The following is a 17,496-nucleotide window of genomic DNA, read 5'->3' as shown; positions in this document are numbered from 1 at the left end:
AGTTGATAAAGACCTGGAACAAGATAGTGACTGTGTGAGTAGAGAGAAGGGGATATGAAAGATCTGGATACAAAAGTGGCAAGACTGAGCAGCTGATTAGATGTGATCAAGGATGAAAAAGAATGAAGAATCAAGTATCTTAATGATCCTTTCTATCTTTAAATCCTAGGATCTATCAAAACTGATCAATTCTCTTATCCCCTTCCCACTCAACTCCACACTGGGTATCCCAACATTACTTCTTAGATTGTTGTCAAATATCAAACTAAGTAAAGTAGAACTCTTTCTCATCTTAATGTCTCTATCACTCATTTCCCCCAAGAGTCAAAAAAATAATTATTTGGTAATCTCAAATCTTCTTCCCTCTCTGCTTCCAATGGGCTGCTGTCTGTATTCTAAAGCAAGATTTTTATGGAGATAGCAATTATGTCAATTGAGCCCTTATTTTATTGTAGGAAATGAATAATCACAAAAAAAAAAAAAAAAAGAGTAGTGGTTACAGTATAAACTGCAATGAGGATAATGGATCTGCATAAAGCACAGGCAGAATTGGCTGCCCAGGCCCCAGTGGGGAAGCCCAGCTGTGCAGAGAGCTGTCCGAGGTCCTGAATAGACTCAGCAGAGAGAGGCTCTATCTTTACTCTAGGGAGTTGTACTGGCCTTAGCATCCATATGAGAGGCTCTAACAATGATATCAAGCTCAAAAAGAAACAGGAGCCACTAAACCATACATAAGGATCCCTGAAAGCTGCATATTGACTTAGAAAACCACATAGTGACATTATGTATATTCTACTGTATTTTTATGTATTTTGTTAAACTTTTTCTACATTTTTATCTTGATTGTTGCAGAACATTACAGGCAGCAAAATAGCGGCATATTTGATAGCCCTGCTCTATCTAGCACAACCTTAACCCCTACAATTCCATCTCAAGAGTCTTTTAAATGGAAATAATAATAAAAGTGAAGAATGTCATCCACTCCTGTTCTCCCCCCAAAAATTTCTTCCCCCAAAGTCCCACACAGGGTTCCTCTTGACATGTACCAACCCTTTGGAGAGGGGACTTATTTGATCTAATAATCACAGAATGTCGTAATGGGAAAACATCTTAGAGATCATCTAGTCCAACACACATTTTAAAGAGGGAACTAAGGGTCAGAGAAAGGAAGTGATTTGCTCAAAGCCATGCCATTTCTGAATGAGTGGTTTGCCCATACTTGAGTCTGACTACTCTGGAATGTGGATACAATTGGGGCAGTTATTTAAATTTAACTCATGAATTTTAAATGCAATTTGATCTACAACAATTGGATTTACAGACAATATGCTCCAGACCACAGTTATGTGAGGCCACCTGAACATAGGCTCAGAATACTCCCTACCTAGGGACACACAAAAATACTCATTGATTTTTAGACAATTGAGAATACCTTACATCAGTGAGTCCTATGTGTTTTTCTGGGAAGTGGGACATTTGACTTCTCTCCATTTCCTTCCTTCTTCTCCTGCCCCAACTCCAACAGATGAAGTAGGAACACTCAAGAGAGGGGCTTTGCTTTTGGTAGTAACAGCACCTAGCTCAGTGCTATGCTGAGCCAGGGCAGTGGGAGGAGCCAGTTATTTTGGGACCAGATTTAAGTGTGAGTATCCCTGAGGTACAAACTTGCAAACCTTTCCCAGCTGAGATACTGCATTTAAAAATAGTCTATCTGGGGAAACTTTTCAGGGGCACTGCACTCAGCTGGAAAACATTTCTTCCCACCCTTCACACTGTCTTACTTTGCTCTCCTTCCCCACCAGAGAAAAAGGATGACACTGGGGGAAACATGTCCCACTTCCTAGATGATGAATTAGCAAAAGACAAGGGTATAAAGAAGATGATTTGGGTAGTCATGATCAGAGGTAAGTTCAGAAGCATGTTTAAAGAAGGGAAATGTGACAAAAGAAAGCTGATTCTTTGAGTCCCACTTTGGCAGAAACAGTTCTTCTGAGGATATTGCATTCAGGAAGCAGCTTAGTTTTAAATGGATTTTCCAAGATTTACCTGTTTCCTTCAAGGGAGGAAAAGAGACAGCTAGGGAGCAAGTGAGCCAGTGCTAGAAAGCAAATGTTATGATTTCTACCCTTTTTCTTCAAATTTTATAATATGAGAATTGAGTTAGGTAGTGACTTGGACTTAGAGTTAGAGTATGGACTGGAGGAGAGGAAATAGACATGTTTTATGGTAGCTCCCACAATCCTATTAAACATTTTTTCCAGGATCCTTAATAGGAGTAGTGCTTCTCTAAGCCACAGATTTTGCCCCTTATTTATCATCTAAAAGAAAAGGGCCTTTGGGATTACAGGAACAGTTGGAAGCTGTGTTCCATTGAGTACAACCCTCCTCACTTTACAGATAAGGAATAATCTCCAAGAGGTTAATTCTTTTGTCTGGGATCACAAAACTAGTAAGTCTCTGAAGCGGATTTGAATCCAGGTCTTCCTGACTCCAAATTCAGTGTCTTACCCACTATACCATACTGTGAGCTTGGATACTCCCTACCCAATAAAGCCTGAGAATTTGAACCATGATGCCATAAAATTAGCAAGTATCCAATTCATCAGGCTGTATTACAGCAAGTGGAGCCTTTGATTCAGGTTAGGGAGCTTGTACTCCTAGCCTCATATTTCCATAAACTTGCTATATGACTTCAGGAAAATCTCTGACAACTGGTAACTTGCTCTTTAAAATAGAAATTTTAATATGTGGATCTCCTGATTCCACAAGAATGCAGTAAGAATTAACAAGGTGGGAAATACAGCTCCCAGAGCTGAAGAAATCATAAAGCACCTCTTAAACAAAGCCTCTCTGATGCCTTCCATTTGTTAGAGCTTTTCCCTCAAAAAAATGATACTATACACATACATATATTATGTGTATGTGTGAATACATACACATTCATATACATATATGTATGTATATGTATGTATATATATACATGCATATATATGTAATGATTTCTTATCTGTATATACTTTATTCCCTGCCCTCTCCACAATACCCTATCCTGAGAATGTAAGTTTCCTGAGGGTAGAGATTGTTTCATTTTTATCTTGTTAACCCAGATAAATAGTGATTGGCACATAGTTGGCATGTCATAAATTTCTATGGATTTAAATTGAATATCAGATTTGGAAGTAACTTTAAAAAGTATTAGGCCCAACGCTCTGACTTTACAGATGGAGAAACTGAGGAACAAAGAGAAAATGAGACTCGTCCATTATCACATAACTAGCAAGAGGCAAAACAGAGATTAGAATTTCAGGTCTCTTCACTCCCTATCTGAGGTCCTCCATTTTTTTCTACTTAACTTGAATTGAAGAGTAGAAATTATTCTTTTGAACCCTAGAAGTTGCAAAGTTTGAGCCACATCTGCAGCTGTTCTCCAGTACTGCTTTGCCCCCTCTCCCAAGATCCCAGAAAGTACTGCAGCTGTCCAAGGCTAGCTTCCAAACCCAACTCCCCTAGTCACTTCCTCTCTGCCCACAGAGGGGGAGGCCAAGGCAGCTGGCACCAGGAAGCTGAGTTTCTGCCAAAGCAGAGGCAGCAGAGGCCATGTCCCCAGTCTCCAGGCCAAAATTGAGAGGCAACTGAATGGGGGGGGGGTGTAGAAGGGAGAATAGATGGACCCAAGGGCAATGGCTCAGGATAAGAATTTAGAGTCTACCCTTTGGGGGGTAGCCTTTGGGACATAGAAGACAAGAAGTAGTTCAACTCTGTATTACAGAGAGCAGGGGGAGGTGGGAGGGGGGGACAGAAGAAACAAGGGACTGAAGGGACACCTCTCTACCAAGAGCCAACAAAACCAGGAATGGCTCCCTAGAGCTCTCCCCACCTCACTCCTTCCTGCCCATAAGGAAATAGCACAAAGGGAAACCCAGTGACAGATGGTGTGCTGAAAACTATTCAGAACAATGTGACCCTAGGCAACTCGTTTACAATAATAAGGCTTTATTTGAAAAAAAATATTTTTGAAGAATAATTCCAGGGATGTCCTAAGAATCTAATGAAATAACTGCATTTTTTTTAAGCTATGGAAAATGCAATAAGGGTGGGGATGGAGGAAGGCATCCCCAGAGAGTGGCTTCTCAGTGCTCCAGGGTGTTTTTGGCCTTGGCACCAGTAACCTCTGGCCAGGGTCCAAGAGGGAGGTTCAGTTTGTGAATTAATGTATAATACTCCCTCTCCTTAGCTCCTCACTCTTTCTTCCTTCCCTTCTTCCCGTCCAGAACAAGCCAAGAGCCTCAGGGAGCAGTCACAGCTGGCCTGCCCCTGAGCTATTTCTCTGCCCAGTACTGGTAAATGAAGGATGGGAGAGGAAAGCCATAACAGTCTCCAGAGCTGGGAGCTGTGCCATTTCCACTAACCCTTATCTTCCAGCCTTTGCTAGAGACTAAAAACTCCTCCTATCTCTCCCTCCCCTAATACCAATCCCTTCTCCCTAACCCCTGCAAAAAAAAAAAAAATAGCCTTCTCTTCCCCTGTATTTCTCTTTGTATTTTTCCATGGTGCCTTTCAAATCTTAGTGTTTGGTGACTGATCAGTCACATTCTAAAGCAAAGCTGTCTGCAAAGAAAGCTTGAGGCTCTCTCAACTTTCAGGGCTTCATTACTTAGTCCCACCCCATAAAAGAGCAAGAATTTCCTTTTTCCTATTAAAACCATAAGCTCCAGAAGACATTCTGGTCCAGTGAAAATAACACTAGTCCAGAGTCAGATGACCTGGGTATCAATCCTGACTCAGAAGCTTTCTACTCAAAGCTTACCATAATGGCTGGCACATAGGAAGTGTTTAATAAATGCTTATTGATTGACTGATTGATAGCATGACTTTGGGCACATCAATTCACCTTCTTAGGTCTCAGTGCTTTCATCTGAGGAGGTGGTACTAGATGGCCTCTGAGCTCACTTCCAGCAAGGCAAATAGAATCTAGTTAGAAGAGAAAGAGGAAATGGATAAAGAGGAGGGAAAGGAAGGGAAAAAGAGAGAGGAAGAAAGGAAGGGGGGAAAGGGAAAGAGGACTAATAGAAATATGATAACATCCTCATTAACTTACTACACTGGAAAGGTAGAAGCAAGGCAGGAAGGCAAGCAGGAGAACAGGTGTAGTGGGGATGATTGTAGGAAACTGGTATCAGGCAGAAAGAAGATTTCCTTCGTATTTCTGGGAAATGAGGAGGCTACCTACATAGAGAAAGAACTCTCATTTCACAAGGGGAAAAAGAGCCAGACCAAGGACCCTGACATTGTGGTTTCCAGGCTTCCCCTCAAAACAGATTCACCATTTCATCTGTGTTTGGATGTAGATGCTTAAAGTGGGCAATGCTTTCTTGGATAAGAGGTCTTAACAGTATAATCTTTGGACTGTTAATCGTGGAACAAGATCCTGTTAGTCAGTGCAAATTATGGGTTATTAATGGAATGTGCTTTAATTGATCTTGATGCTTGATGAACTCAGTGTTTCCTTTACCTCTATTGGCTAGATTCTAGCCACTAGAGCTTTGGGCCAAGTTGATTTCCATTTTTCTCCCCTAGCTCCTGGTCACTTCCCTCTACTAGTCAAGGACCAAAGGGATAATAGGATCTCAAGGAAATGTTCCCTTGCATCTTTTCCCTCTTGTTTTTTTTTCCCCAAAGGCCACATTCTGGAGCCTTATGAATATTTTCATCTAATCAGCATAACCTTTTTTCTCAGGCAATTTGCTGACTAAAACTCTCAAGGGGCTTCCTCAAAGGTTATCTTTTCTTGCCATCTCCCACATCTCTCCTGTCATTGACAAAGAGACAACTTTTTTCTCTAGATAATTCAGGCCACTCTCAGTTGCTTAGCTGTTGCATAAATTTGCTGACTTCAAGATTTTTAAATTCCAGATGCAGTTGTCTTTCAGTTAGCCAAGTTAATCCAAACTACTAGATAATCCTCAAATCATTTTTATTAAGCTATCCAATATGCCATATGCCTATTTTAGCAGCTGATTTACATACACAGTAAACCTTCTTATCTTTCAGAGTTAAGATTTGAGACCCACTATTCTAGTTACTATAAAAGTCCAATATATAACACATGTGGATTATAAATTTTCAAAGAATTAGAACAGAATAAAATAAGACACAGTTAACATAAAACTCCCCTAAAATTCTACTCTGATGTCTTCCAATACCATGGAAATGACCCAGTATTCTCAAAGACTATCTATCAATCAAAAAGCATTTGTTAAGTGCCTATCATTAACCAGGTCAAATGCTCGATGTTGAGGATAAGATAAAAATTCAAATGCCTCCGTCCTCAAGGAATTTATATTCTACTAAGTAAGACAAATAAGCATGTCCAAAATAACTTAAGGTAATTTTTGAGAAACACCAGAATATGGTAGATGCAAACAAAATAGAAGGCATTTGACTTGAGTTTTGAAAGAACTGAGAGATTCTTATAGTTGAAGGTATGTCACTACCACTGATTGTTTGCAAAGCCTCATGGAGAGATACAAAGAGAAATGCAAGGGAAAGGGGAGACTATTTGGGGGGGAAGGGCAGGGGGAGGGTTAGAAGAGGCAGGAAGTGCTTTTGATCCGAAGCAAAGACACAATAAGGGTAAGGAGAAGGAAGAGCATTGGTAGGCACAGGGAACAGATGGAAAGATGGGAGATGAAATTTTTGTTGTTCATTTATTCAGTTATATCCACCTCTTTGTGACCCCATGGACTATATCACACCAAGCCCTTCTGTCCTCTACCATCTCCCAATGTCTGTCCAACCTCATGTCTTATCATGTTATCATCTCGCCTTCTTCCATCCCTTTCTCCTTTTGCCTTAAATCTTTCTTGACATCAGGATCTTTTCCAATGAGTTCCATCTTCTCATTTTGAGGCAAAAGTATTTAAGATGAATATGCCATCTGAGATGAAACACACATGAAAAGCAAAAAGCCAGTTTATCTGGAAAGTAGAATATTTGAAGAAGAAAAGTGGACTAAATCTGGAAAATTTAGAGTTAGGGCCTGAAGAATGTAAATAAATGCTAAATGTGTAATATCAGACTGAAACTTATGACAAATTTCACCAAACTGAAAAGACTTTGAGCATGAACTGATGCTAGACTGGTTATGTCTATTATTCAAGGACAAATTCAAAGAACACCCACTGTGAGAAAGGTCATAATTCATCCAACTGGTCCTTGAGGGTCAAGATCACATTTTTTTTGTCTTCCTACCCCCAATTAAATACAATCTCTTGAATAAGTTTAATGTTTGCAGACTTAAAATAAATTCAATTAGCTTGTAAACATTAGGAAATAAAGGACACAATTATCAGGAATCATCATTGGCTCACAAAGAATAGACAGCAACGGGGCAGCTAGGTGGCAAGGTGGACAGAGCACCAGCCCTGAATTCAGGAGGATCTAAGTTCAAATCTGATCTCAGACACTTAACACTTACTAGCTGTGTGACCCTGAGCAAGTCACTTAACCCCAGCCTCAGAGAGGAAAAAAAAGAATAGACAGCAAGTATTTTTTAAGTATTTCCTAAATGCAAGGCATAGTACTATGTGATGGATATTCAAAGAAACACAAAGACACCAGCCCTGACCTCAAGGAGCTCATGTTCTAATGGAGGGAGCAACACCCAAGTAACTATGTACATGCAAAATATATACTGAATTAATATGAGGTAATATCAGAGTGCAAGCTTGGGGCAGAGGGAGGGGGAAAGAAATGCAGAAGAAAGAACTCTGCCAGGAATTAGAATTAGAGCTCAATCTTCAAGGAGACCAGGGAAGGCAGGAGGTGGTGAGGAGAGAGAGAATTCCAAGACAAAGGCACACCATGGCCAAAATAAACCAACAAGAAGACTTCAGATTGCATAGTACGTGAAGGACAGTTAAGACTGGAAAGGGAAGAAGACCAAGTAATGGAGGGCTTTAAATGCCAAACATATATGTGTCATTCCAAACTAACCTCATTTCCTTTTTGATTAGATCAGAAGCATACACAGATACAGAATATCTCGATGGCAAGAAGGCATGGGGTAAAGTTCCTCACGCTAGCCTGATAGCACAGTTAACTAACTTCTTAAACAATCATCTCTGAAAGTGTTGATAGAGAGATGTCAACCTAGAGGTGGTTCTTCATTGTTAGTTATAGGGAACTGTCCTAAGACCTGGCCTGGTCAGCATTTTTATCAACAATTCCAGTTCAAAGCACAAAGCCTGACAGGTAGTTGGCACTTAATAAATGTTGACTAACTTGAATGCAAATTTTGATGGCATGTTTATCAGATTCATAGATTACACAAATCTGGGGCAGATAGGTAATACATTGGATAACAAAATCATCAAATTGATTGGGCTGAAGCTAAAACAACAAAAATTTTTAAAGGGTGAAAGTGAAATTTGCTCTTTAGGTTAAAAGAAATGGAAGATGCTATGGGAAAGATATAGCTTAAACAATATGTGTGTAGGTGTATCTCTCTTTACATATATATAATATAGATATATAGACATACACATGTGTGTATATAATCTGTTGGTACCACTTAGCTTTTTCCTGGAGTTAAAAAAAGGACTCTATAGTGTGATATGACTGCTAAAATATTTTTTAAAATCCTAATTATGACTTTAGGATTTTGTGGTTCAGTTATTTTCAATCATAACAAACTCATTTTGGATTTTATTGGCAAAGACACTGGAGTGGTTTGCCATTTTCTTCTCCAGGTTGCTTTACAGATGAGGAAACTGAAACAAACAGGGCTAAGTGACTTGCTACAAGTCATGCAAGTATTAAGGGTTCGAGACAAGATTGGAATTCAAGTCTTCTTGACTTCAGGCTTAGTGCTTATCTACCATAATACCTAGCTGTCTGATTTGTGAAAACACAAACAAAAATATAATATATAAAACAAGGGTTCCACTATTCACTGCAATGGCCTGATTACATCTGGAATATATGCCTATCAATGCCAATCAATGTACCATATAGAAAACCAGAGAATGCTGAGAAGATAACTAAGCTGCAGAAATGCATAGAAACCATGTTATATGAACTGGACATAATTAGCTTTAAAAAAAAGATTTGGAAGAGGACCATGAATCATCATTAAATATCTGAAGGGCTGTCTGGTGGAAGGGGAATTAGACTTTTTCTATGTTAATCAAAAGGGTGAAAACTAAACCCAATACACAGAAATTATAGGAAGACAATCTCTATCTCCATATAAAGAACTCCAAGCTGTCCAGGAGGCAAACAGACCTTCTTGTGATCTCTATTTTACTGAAAGTGTTCACAGAAACCACTTGAACTTGTCAGAAATGTTGCCTAGGACATGAGAAGAGGACAAGGTAGTCACTTCCACCTTCAAAACTTTATAATTCTAGCAGAGTTGCAGCTGACATCATCCTGGATAAGAGAGCTCAATGTAGTACAGCCCAGCCTTAATTCCTGATTGGGCATTGCCTCAGTCAAACTGAGACCTGTTAAAGACCTTAACTTAAAAAGGCCAAAGATTCCCACCTCATCTGAGGCCATTTCTGGTCACCTTGATCTATATATTACAAATGGGCCCAAATGACTCCAGAAATGCAGATGGTGACTTTGCACAGTCCTCTCTCACTTAAATCCAATTCACTTGCAAATCATGGCATTATCTTCCTGATAGCATGGTCCTCTGTGAGAATGAAGGACAAGAAATAATAATAAAATGTTAAAAAGCAATGTGCATTTATCAATAGGACTATTACAGAGTAGTTGGGTGGCACAGTGGATAGAGCACTGGCTTTGGAGTCAGGAAAACCTGAATTCAAATGTGGCCTCAGACCTTACTAGCTGTGTGATCCTGAACAAGATACTTATAAAATTGCCTCTCCAAAACAAGACAAAAATAAAAACACTAGGTTATCCTCAGCTCTTTCCAGCCCAGTACTGTCTCTAATGGGAATTCCAAAAAATGGTTCATAAAAGGATGTGACCTCTTCTCTAACATCATACCCACCTACAGGAATTGGGGACAAAGCCCATGAAGAATTAATGAATCCATTGATATCAGATCCATAATGAATCAGATCCAAATCTGAATCCATGGATCTATTTTCATTTAAAGCCAACATCACCACTTGAGGTACTGTATTCCAAAAATTGACATCCTGCTGGTGAAAGATTTCCTTTGATTTATCCTAAAGTTTCTGTCCCAAGTTTCAAGGTTTGGGGAACCAAGTTGTAGTACCATTCTTAGCTCACCTCCACCTACATTATGAATTTAAAAGTCCTTGTTATCTCCACTCTGGATCTGCATCTTGGAACACTGAATATCAGAGTAGGCAAAGGACCTTAGAGTTCATCTGGCCCAATCCCCTCATATTATATGAAGATAATGGAGGAAATTGAAGTCCAGAAATGAGAAATCATTTTTCCAAAGTTATAGTCTTCAGTCTTCTGCTCAAATGAATATTCCAGGTCATTCTGCTTGCCCAGGAAGATCCTTCTTTTGAATAGCTCAGTGAAGTCTAAGGAACAAGGTCAGTCTTTGCACAGCCAGATTCAGGAGCTGCCCATCTGATACAATTTTTTAAAAATTGATTTTATAATTATAAATTTTTTGACAGTACATACAATTTTTAAACTACAAAGAAACAATTCCCCAATGGGTGCCTGAAATTCAACCATTAGAAACTTATTTCTTTAGACTTCATTTCCTCAATATCCTCCACTATTATCCTTCTACCTTCTACCCCCATTCTGATATCATCTTTCTATTCAATTCAGCAATAATACAAAGACACAGAGATAGGAAGACAAAAACTCAAAATTGTTCCTGACCTCAAGGAGATTACATTCCATTCAGGGGTGGGACACATATACAGATAAGTAAACACAATATTGTGAAAAGGTAATTTCAAGGGCAGAGAACACTGAAACAGGAGGGGACCCTTGCTGAGCTTTGAAAGAAGCTAGGTATTTCAAGGAAACTATATAAAAGGTAAAAATGAAGAAGAGTATTCTAGACTTAGGGAAAACAAAGGCAAGAAACAAATGTAATGTCATATGGAGGTTAACAGTGAAGAGCTGTAGAGCTAGAATACAGAGTGCATGAGGGGTAGATATGCACAATTTGGAAAGATATACTGGAGCCAAACTGTGAGGAGCATGAAAAGTCAAACAGGAATTTGTATTATTTTCCCCAGAAGTAATAGGATGCTACTGAAGTTTCTTGAACAAGGAAGTAACATAGCCAAACCTCTGCTTTAGGAATATTGATTGCAAAGCAAAATGGAGGATAGATCAGAAAGAAAAGCAAATCAGACCAATTAGGAGGTTATTATGCTATTCCAGGAGAGGGGTGACTGAGCCTGAACAAGAATGGCAGCTACACAAATGGAAAAAAGGGAATGGATGCAAGAGATGTTGTAAGGTCGAATCTTTGAATATGAAAATCTTTCTTCCTGGAAAGTCTAGTATATTTAGGAGTTGCATGAAGTCACCATGTTAAAATGTTAATGTTAAAAAAAAATGTTAAAAGTTTTGCTGAGGGCCAACCTGTAAAGGAAGCCAAGAGAGATAGAGAGGAAAGCCAAACCGAGGTGAGAAGTACTAACAAGGCTGGAAGCATCTCTTTCCTCTATGCTGGGAAAAGGCTGTTCTGAGGGGGAAGCACTTGACCTAAAAAATCAGATTTTCCTGAGGGTCCAGCACAAGGGAAGGGATCTTCCAGGAGGCAGCTACATCCTCTAAAGATCTCCAGAAAGCAACAAATAAAAACTCCTTGGGACGTGGGGAGGGTATAACAGAATGAGTGTCTGCATTGCACGAGAAGCTAGGCTAAATATGGACTCCCAAAACATAAGACACCACTCACAACATTTTCCTGGAAAAGGCCATCTGGAGAAGTGTCTCGAGCGTCGTCTGCCACTTGGAGGAAGAGTGTCTCAGAAAACCCCATTCTGGCAAGGAACTCCAAGGGAGATATTCTGGGAAGGGGAGACAGAGGAAGACTGGAAACCCAAATACAGGGTCTCTACTCTGATGAAGCCAAAACCTGGCACATTAGAAATATTTGTTGATTGACTAATTGATTGACTGAATTGCCTGGCAATCCTGGGCCCATCACTTGGCTTCCCCTTCCTCAGTTGTCCTAGCATTCTCCAGACAGAATTGTGGGCAATCCTCTTCTTTCAAATTCCCAGAGAATGAGAATCCCTAGACTCCTTTCTCTCATTAACCATTCCTCATTAGTCCCTTCTTCTGTCTAACCCCATTTCCCAATGCTCCATCAAACCCATCTCTTCAGGTTTACATATAAGTAAGTCATTTAATATCCTCAATTTCCTCGTTTGTAAAATGATGAGGTTGGACTATAAATGATCAGCTCTTAATCATGTATTTCTAAAGACTTTTTTCCTTTTACGATAAAAGAGAAAGAGGGGGGGGGAGAGAGAGAGAGAGAGAGAGAGAGAGAGAGAGAGAGAGAGAGAGAGAGAGAGAGAGAGAGAGAAGGAAAGAGGGAGGGAGAGAGGGAAAGACGGAGGAAGGGAGAGAGGGAGGTATACACTAAGACACAGAGACAGAAAGAAAAGTAGACATCTAGAGGGAGAAAAATAAATGAATCTTCTCCAAAAACTGACCAGAGCCACTAGGCCATACTACCTGTGAAACATCCCAAGGGCAACAAGAAGATCTTGAGATCATGAATAGGAGAAAGCCAAGCAGGATTAGAACATCAAACAGCTGTTGGAATGGCCTCATCTACTAACCTAGAACCACCAGACTCATGCCAGAAACTAAGCCCCCTCCCTCATTAGCCATTAATTTCCTCTATTAAATGAGCCAATTTAGAATTCCCTCTTTTCTTATGTCCTCAAGAACTCTGGGAGAAGATGACCTGTATCTAGTTCCTTTGGCATTAACAGTGGTTTGGCTCTCTCTTCCTGTCCTCATGATGGGCAGTAAATCCATCCTCTTGTTATAATTTAGTTGATAGTTATATCTCACCACCACAACATTCTGATACTTCTGGGTCCACCTCAGGATCAAATCCTGAATTTTGGATCCAGAATGAACCTTGGTTAGGGAAGAGATTGCAAGATCAAGGTAGAGATGGGAAAAGGGTGATGGTCAAATTTAGAGATGGGAATGTTGAGGCCCCCAGTATCCCCAAGTGACAGAACTCTTACTTTCTTCAAAAAAATCTGGAATACTTGGCTCCCAGAATTCCAAATTACTCAGGACATCCCATCCAAAAATGCAATCACCACAAGAGCAGAAACTGTCAGATTTTTTTGATTTGTTAGGGGAGGGGGTGGCAAGGGCAGTTGGGGAGTTGGGGCAGTGAGGGGGAGAGTAGTGAAGAAAGAAGGAAAAAGGCACAGTCTCAGAGATCAAATTTCTTGTTGCTATGGCCACAGTATTTCCCTCAACCCTGTCCTGGACTCTACTAGATAAATCTCTGTCTATCTAGAGGACTGTCCTCTCCCCATTAACACTTTTTAGCTCCCAAGATCTCAGGCTCATTGCTCAACTTATTGACTATCACTATTTCTCTCACTGACCTTGTCTTCTTCCCCAGCCAAAAATACAATTTAAGAACCCAGGAATACCCAGCTTATCAGAGACCTCCTCACCTTCACTTCGCAGAAACCTTACCAAATTGACCCAGGCCTTTTTTTAGATCATCTCATGGAAACTCTTCCACACTGATGGGCTTTTTTGCCAGATCAATTCCCTACAATAGGGTCACAGCCAAAACAAAGGGAACTTAGCAGAGGTTACATTAAGGAGACATAGGATCCTTAAAAAGACAATGTACTCCCCAAAATACACACGGATATTCTTTTCCATTCCTCATATTGACTGACAGTCCATTCATTCCCAGATCTAGGGAAGGAGGTAGGGATGGGGAAAGAGCAAAGTAGATCAGATGTTCTCTAGCCATATCCAGGAGACAGAGAACAAGAAGAGACTAGCTAAGGACTCAGTCAGAGGATCAGCTCCCAGGACATAGCTACATATACAATCCTAAATCCTCAAGCCAGTCTGCCTCTGTGGACCAACCATAGGGACTTTTCTCCATTATATGTTTCCAGTCTTTCCCCTGCACCTGCCACACCCCCACTAGTGCTATTCCTTGATCAGGCAAAGCCTGAGAAGAGACTGGCCAGGCTAGGGCCATCAAAGTTAAAGGAAAGAAAACAAAAATAAATTATAAAAAGCCTCTTCCAGGGTGAAAATCATCCTGGCCAGAGAGATACCCACCCACCACCCACCCAATGCACCCCAGCAGCCTTTCCTACCAAAGAGCCCCTGCCTCCAGAGGCTAAACTGTCCTGGCCTCTCTATCCTCTTCCTCCTGAACCAGTTTTTACAAAATCAAGAAAGCATATTGAACAGAAGCTGAGACCGATGTTGAAGGAACAATTCAGTTAAGCTCCAGATAATGAGAAATCCCTTAGACCAAGCTTTGTAGGATTTTATTGTTTTATGGAGAGATGAACAAATATGTCACCTCACTCAGACAAAAAGACCTGGGGGGTGGGGTAGGTGGGGATGGGGGGCGGGTACAGAGCATCACTCTCTAGCAAAGCCCATCTCCAGTCCAGATGCATTCCTATCACTCCAGCTTCCCCGTACCATCTCCATGACAACCACGTCATTGGGATGCTATAGCCACTGCCGGATTGATCTCTAAATGTAGCTTTGTTATCACAGTCCGGGGTAAAATGTCCTGATCTCAATAGGACCAACCCCAAGAGGACACTCAGCCCCCTAAGTCCACCTCAGGCTGGATGGTCTCACTCATGGTCTGTAGATCTCCAGAGAGTCGTGGGTTTCAAGCAGGATCTTCGCTTAGTTTAGCCCTGGTTCTGCGCGCCCCCTCCCCAGGCCAAGGGGGGCGGGGACCTCAGCTTTTGGGGCGTACGGCTACCTTAACCGACCCAGGCAGGAAGGGACACACTAGACTAGAACCAACTCATCCCCTTCCATCCACCAAACCACGAGAGTGACTGGAGCCACCCACCAAGTCCCCTGGGCAGGGGGAGAGCCCAGCGCTGCCTCTCACACTCACCAGAGTCCCAGACTCTCCTTCCAACGCTGCCCGAGCTCAGATGGCCTCCTCATCGAGGAGCCATGCGGAAGAAGCAGCCGCCCCGCCCGTGCCCGGGGGGCTCAGCCCCTCCGCTCCGGCACCCAGCCCCTCCACTTCCCCCCTCTTCTTTCTTCTCGGCTGCTCAGCTCTCCTCAGCACTTCCCTCAGGTGTCAGGAGATTGCTCTAGATCGAGGATACAGAAGGAGAGAGAGGAGAAAGGGGTGAAGGGGGTGGGGGTCGGGATAGAGAGTGGGGGGAGGGGACCAAGGAGTCGAGGAGGGGAGGGGAGAAGAGAGGAGGAGAAGGAAGGGAGGAGGGAAGAAGACTGCAGTCGGTGGAAGGATGGGAAGGCAGCGGTCGGTCGGTAAGTCCGTCTGTCGGTCTGCCGCCTGAGCCCTGCACAGTAGTAGTCAGGGAGCTGGGGTGCCAAGCTCCTCTGTCAGGAGGCTCCAAGAAGTGTGTGCAAAGTGCTAAGAGCATCGGCACCTTCTTTGGGTGCCCAGGTCAGAGCTAGGGGCCGCCCAGCCAATCCCAGCCCCAGAGCAAGGCTGGGAGAAAGGAGGAGGGAGAGCTGCCTAGCCCTTTTTAAGAAAATGAATGAGGGAGGAGGGAAAGGGGAGGCGGGAAGCAAGAGAAAATTCCCCACGTGGGGGAAGGCGGATTCGGGGCTCCCGGCGCCAGTTCCCCTCTGCCTCCAGGACCAGCCACGCTGTGGGAGCTATGAGAGGGGCGGTCGTGTGTACCTGGGTCTGGGGCATTCCTGCAAGCTATCTCCTTCCTTTCTCTCCCTTTCCGAGAAACAGCCTGGAAAGGAGGGCGTGAAGGCAGAGAGAGACACAGGAGACAGATCCAGAGATTCCTATAGGAAGGAGAGAGAAAGCTTGAGAAGCCCACAGAACCAGACAAGAGGAAAACAGAGACAGAGATCCTTAGTGAAAGAGAGATAGACACAAGCATAAACAAAGACTCAGAATGGGGAAGACTGAGCAAGGCTATTACAGGGAAGAGTCAAAAGAGAAGAGAAACAATCAGAATTATTAGGGTGAAAATAAATGATGAGCAAAGAGGCATATGGAGGAGGATAGCTGGGGTCACATCTACCAAACAATAATTTTTAAAGAATTTTAGAAGAATAAGAAGAGAACAATTATCTCTGGACTACATAATCTGTTTCAGAAGTCCCCAACAGTTTCTTAGGATCAGGCCCACCCAAATCCAAGTTCAAGACTGACTCTCAAAATGGGCTATCTCCCATCCATTCTGACTATGAGGGTCCTCACAGAGATCCCCACACTCGAAGACTGAAGCCTGCTCCAACTTGCACCCCAGAGTTCTTGTTCTTTCTTTAATTCCTGTCTCCAGGACTTCTTTAGCCCACCTGCCATCTCATAAAGAGGAAGGGAGTGGGGCAGGGTTAAAGACCTGGTAAGTAACTCAGAAAAGTCATGAACTGACCATGACCTTGAATTATCCTATATATGTCTGAGGAGTTTTCCTCAAGATTCCTTGGTGGAAGAAGGGAGTGACAGGTGGAGCCTGGTCCTCCCAGTCACTAAAGAATGAGAACTGGGTATATATCTAGACCTGAAAGGCACAAGTTATTACCTAGAGCCAACCCAAGAATAGTCAAATATAGGCACTTAGTAGCTAGAGATAATGTTTGTAAAACTGCTTACCACTATAATATGCCTGTTAGATATTATTCATCATTATTATAGTTATTATTTTTCCTGCTCTTGAATGTCATAAAAATTGTAAACTGTCTCTAAGGAGAGCTACAAAATATCCTTGCTATGGATTTTTTTTTAATATAAATGAGGACAATGTGATCTATATTTTGAAGAATACAACATTAACTCTTGTGAGTGAGAGAAGGGAAAGATATGGCATAAGCTTGTAGTCTGGAAGATTTGGATTCAAATCTCTCTCAGATGATAACTAGTTATGTGACTCTGAATAAGTCATTTTACCACTTTGGGCCTTCTTTTCCTCATCTATTAAATGGGCATGATAAGTGGGGCACCTATCTGATAGAGTTGTTGTAAGGATAATTTGAGGTTAATTATATAAATCATGCTGCAGACTTTAGGAGTGGAAGTTATTTTTATTATTCTCATTGAGGAAGATTTGGGATGAGGGAGAATGCCAAAGTCTAGGACAAGAGAAAAGGTTTCCAGTCATAATGAAGTCTCTGGGTTTATTGTGAGGGTAAGAGTTAAGCAGGAATATCTGGCAAGAAACAGGGACACTGAGCTAAATGAGTTTTAAGTAGGGTTGGGAGTGACATTAGGCGTACTAGCTCCCATAGGACTCTGAATACTCATACAGTCTGGTTAACCTGATGCCCAATTACACTTTCAGGGATACTAGAAGGGGAACAAACAAA

The 17,496-nt window shown here is 41.7% G+C and overlaps 1 protein-coding gene across 2 annotated transcripts in view; it reads right to left on the bottom strand.

Moving 5' to 3' along the window:
• The window catches only part of PSD2 (pleckstrin and Sec7 domain containing 2), a 71,093-nt gene extending 55,411 nt beyond the window's left edge, over window positions 1-15,682 (bottom strand). For both annotated transcript variants that reach the window (XM_074291544.1, XM_074291545.1), the window contains exon 1: window positions 15,089-15,682. The gene's annotated coding sequence lies outside the window, so the exon portion shown is untranslated. The remainder of the gene's footprint in view (window positions 1-15,088) is intronic.
• Window positions 15,683-17,496: the final 1,814 nt, after the last annotated feature.

Source organism: Sminthopsis crassicaudata, chromosome 2 (genome assembly GCF_048593235.1).
Source record: "Sminthopsis crassicaudata isolate SCR6 chromosome 2, ASM4859323v1, whole genome shotgun sequence".
Classification (NCBI taxonomy): Eukaryota; Metazoa; Chordata; class Mammalia; order Dasyuromorphia; family Dasyuridae; genus Sminthopsis; species Sminthopsis crassicaudata.
Note: the sequence above shows the minus strand (reverse complement) of the source record. Positions and strands in the feature narration are given on the sequence as shown.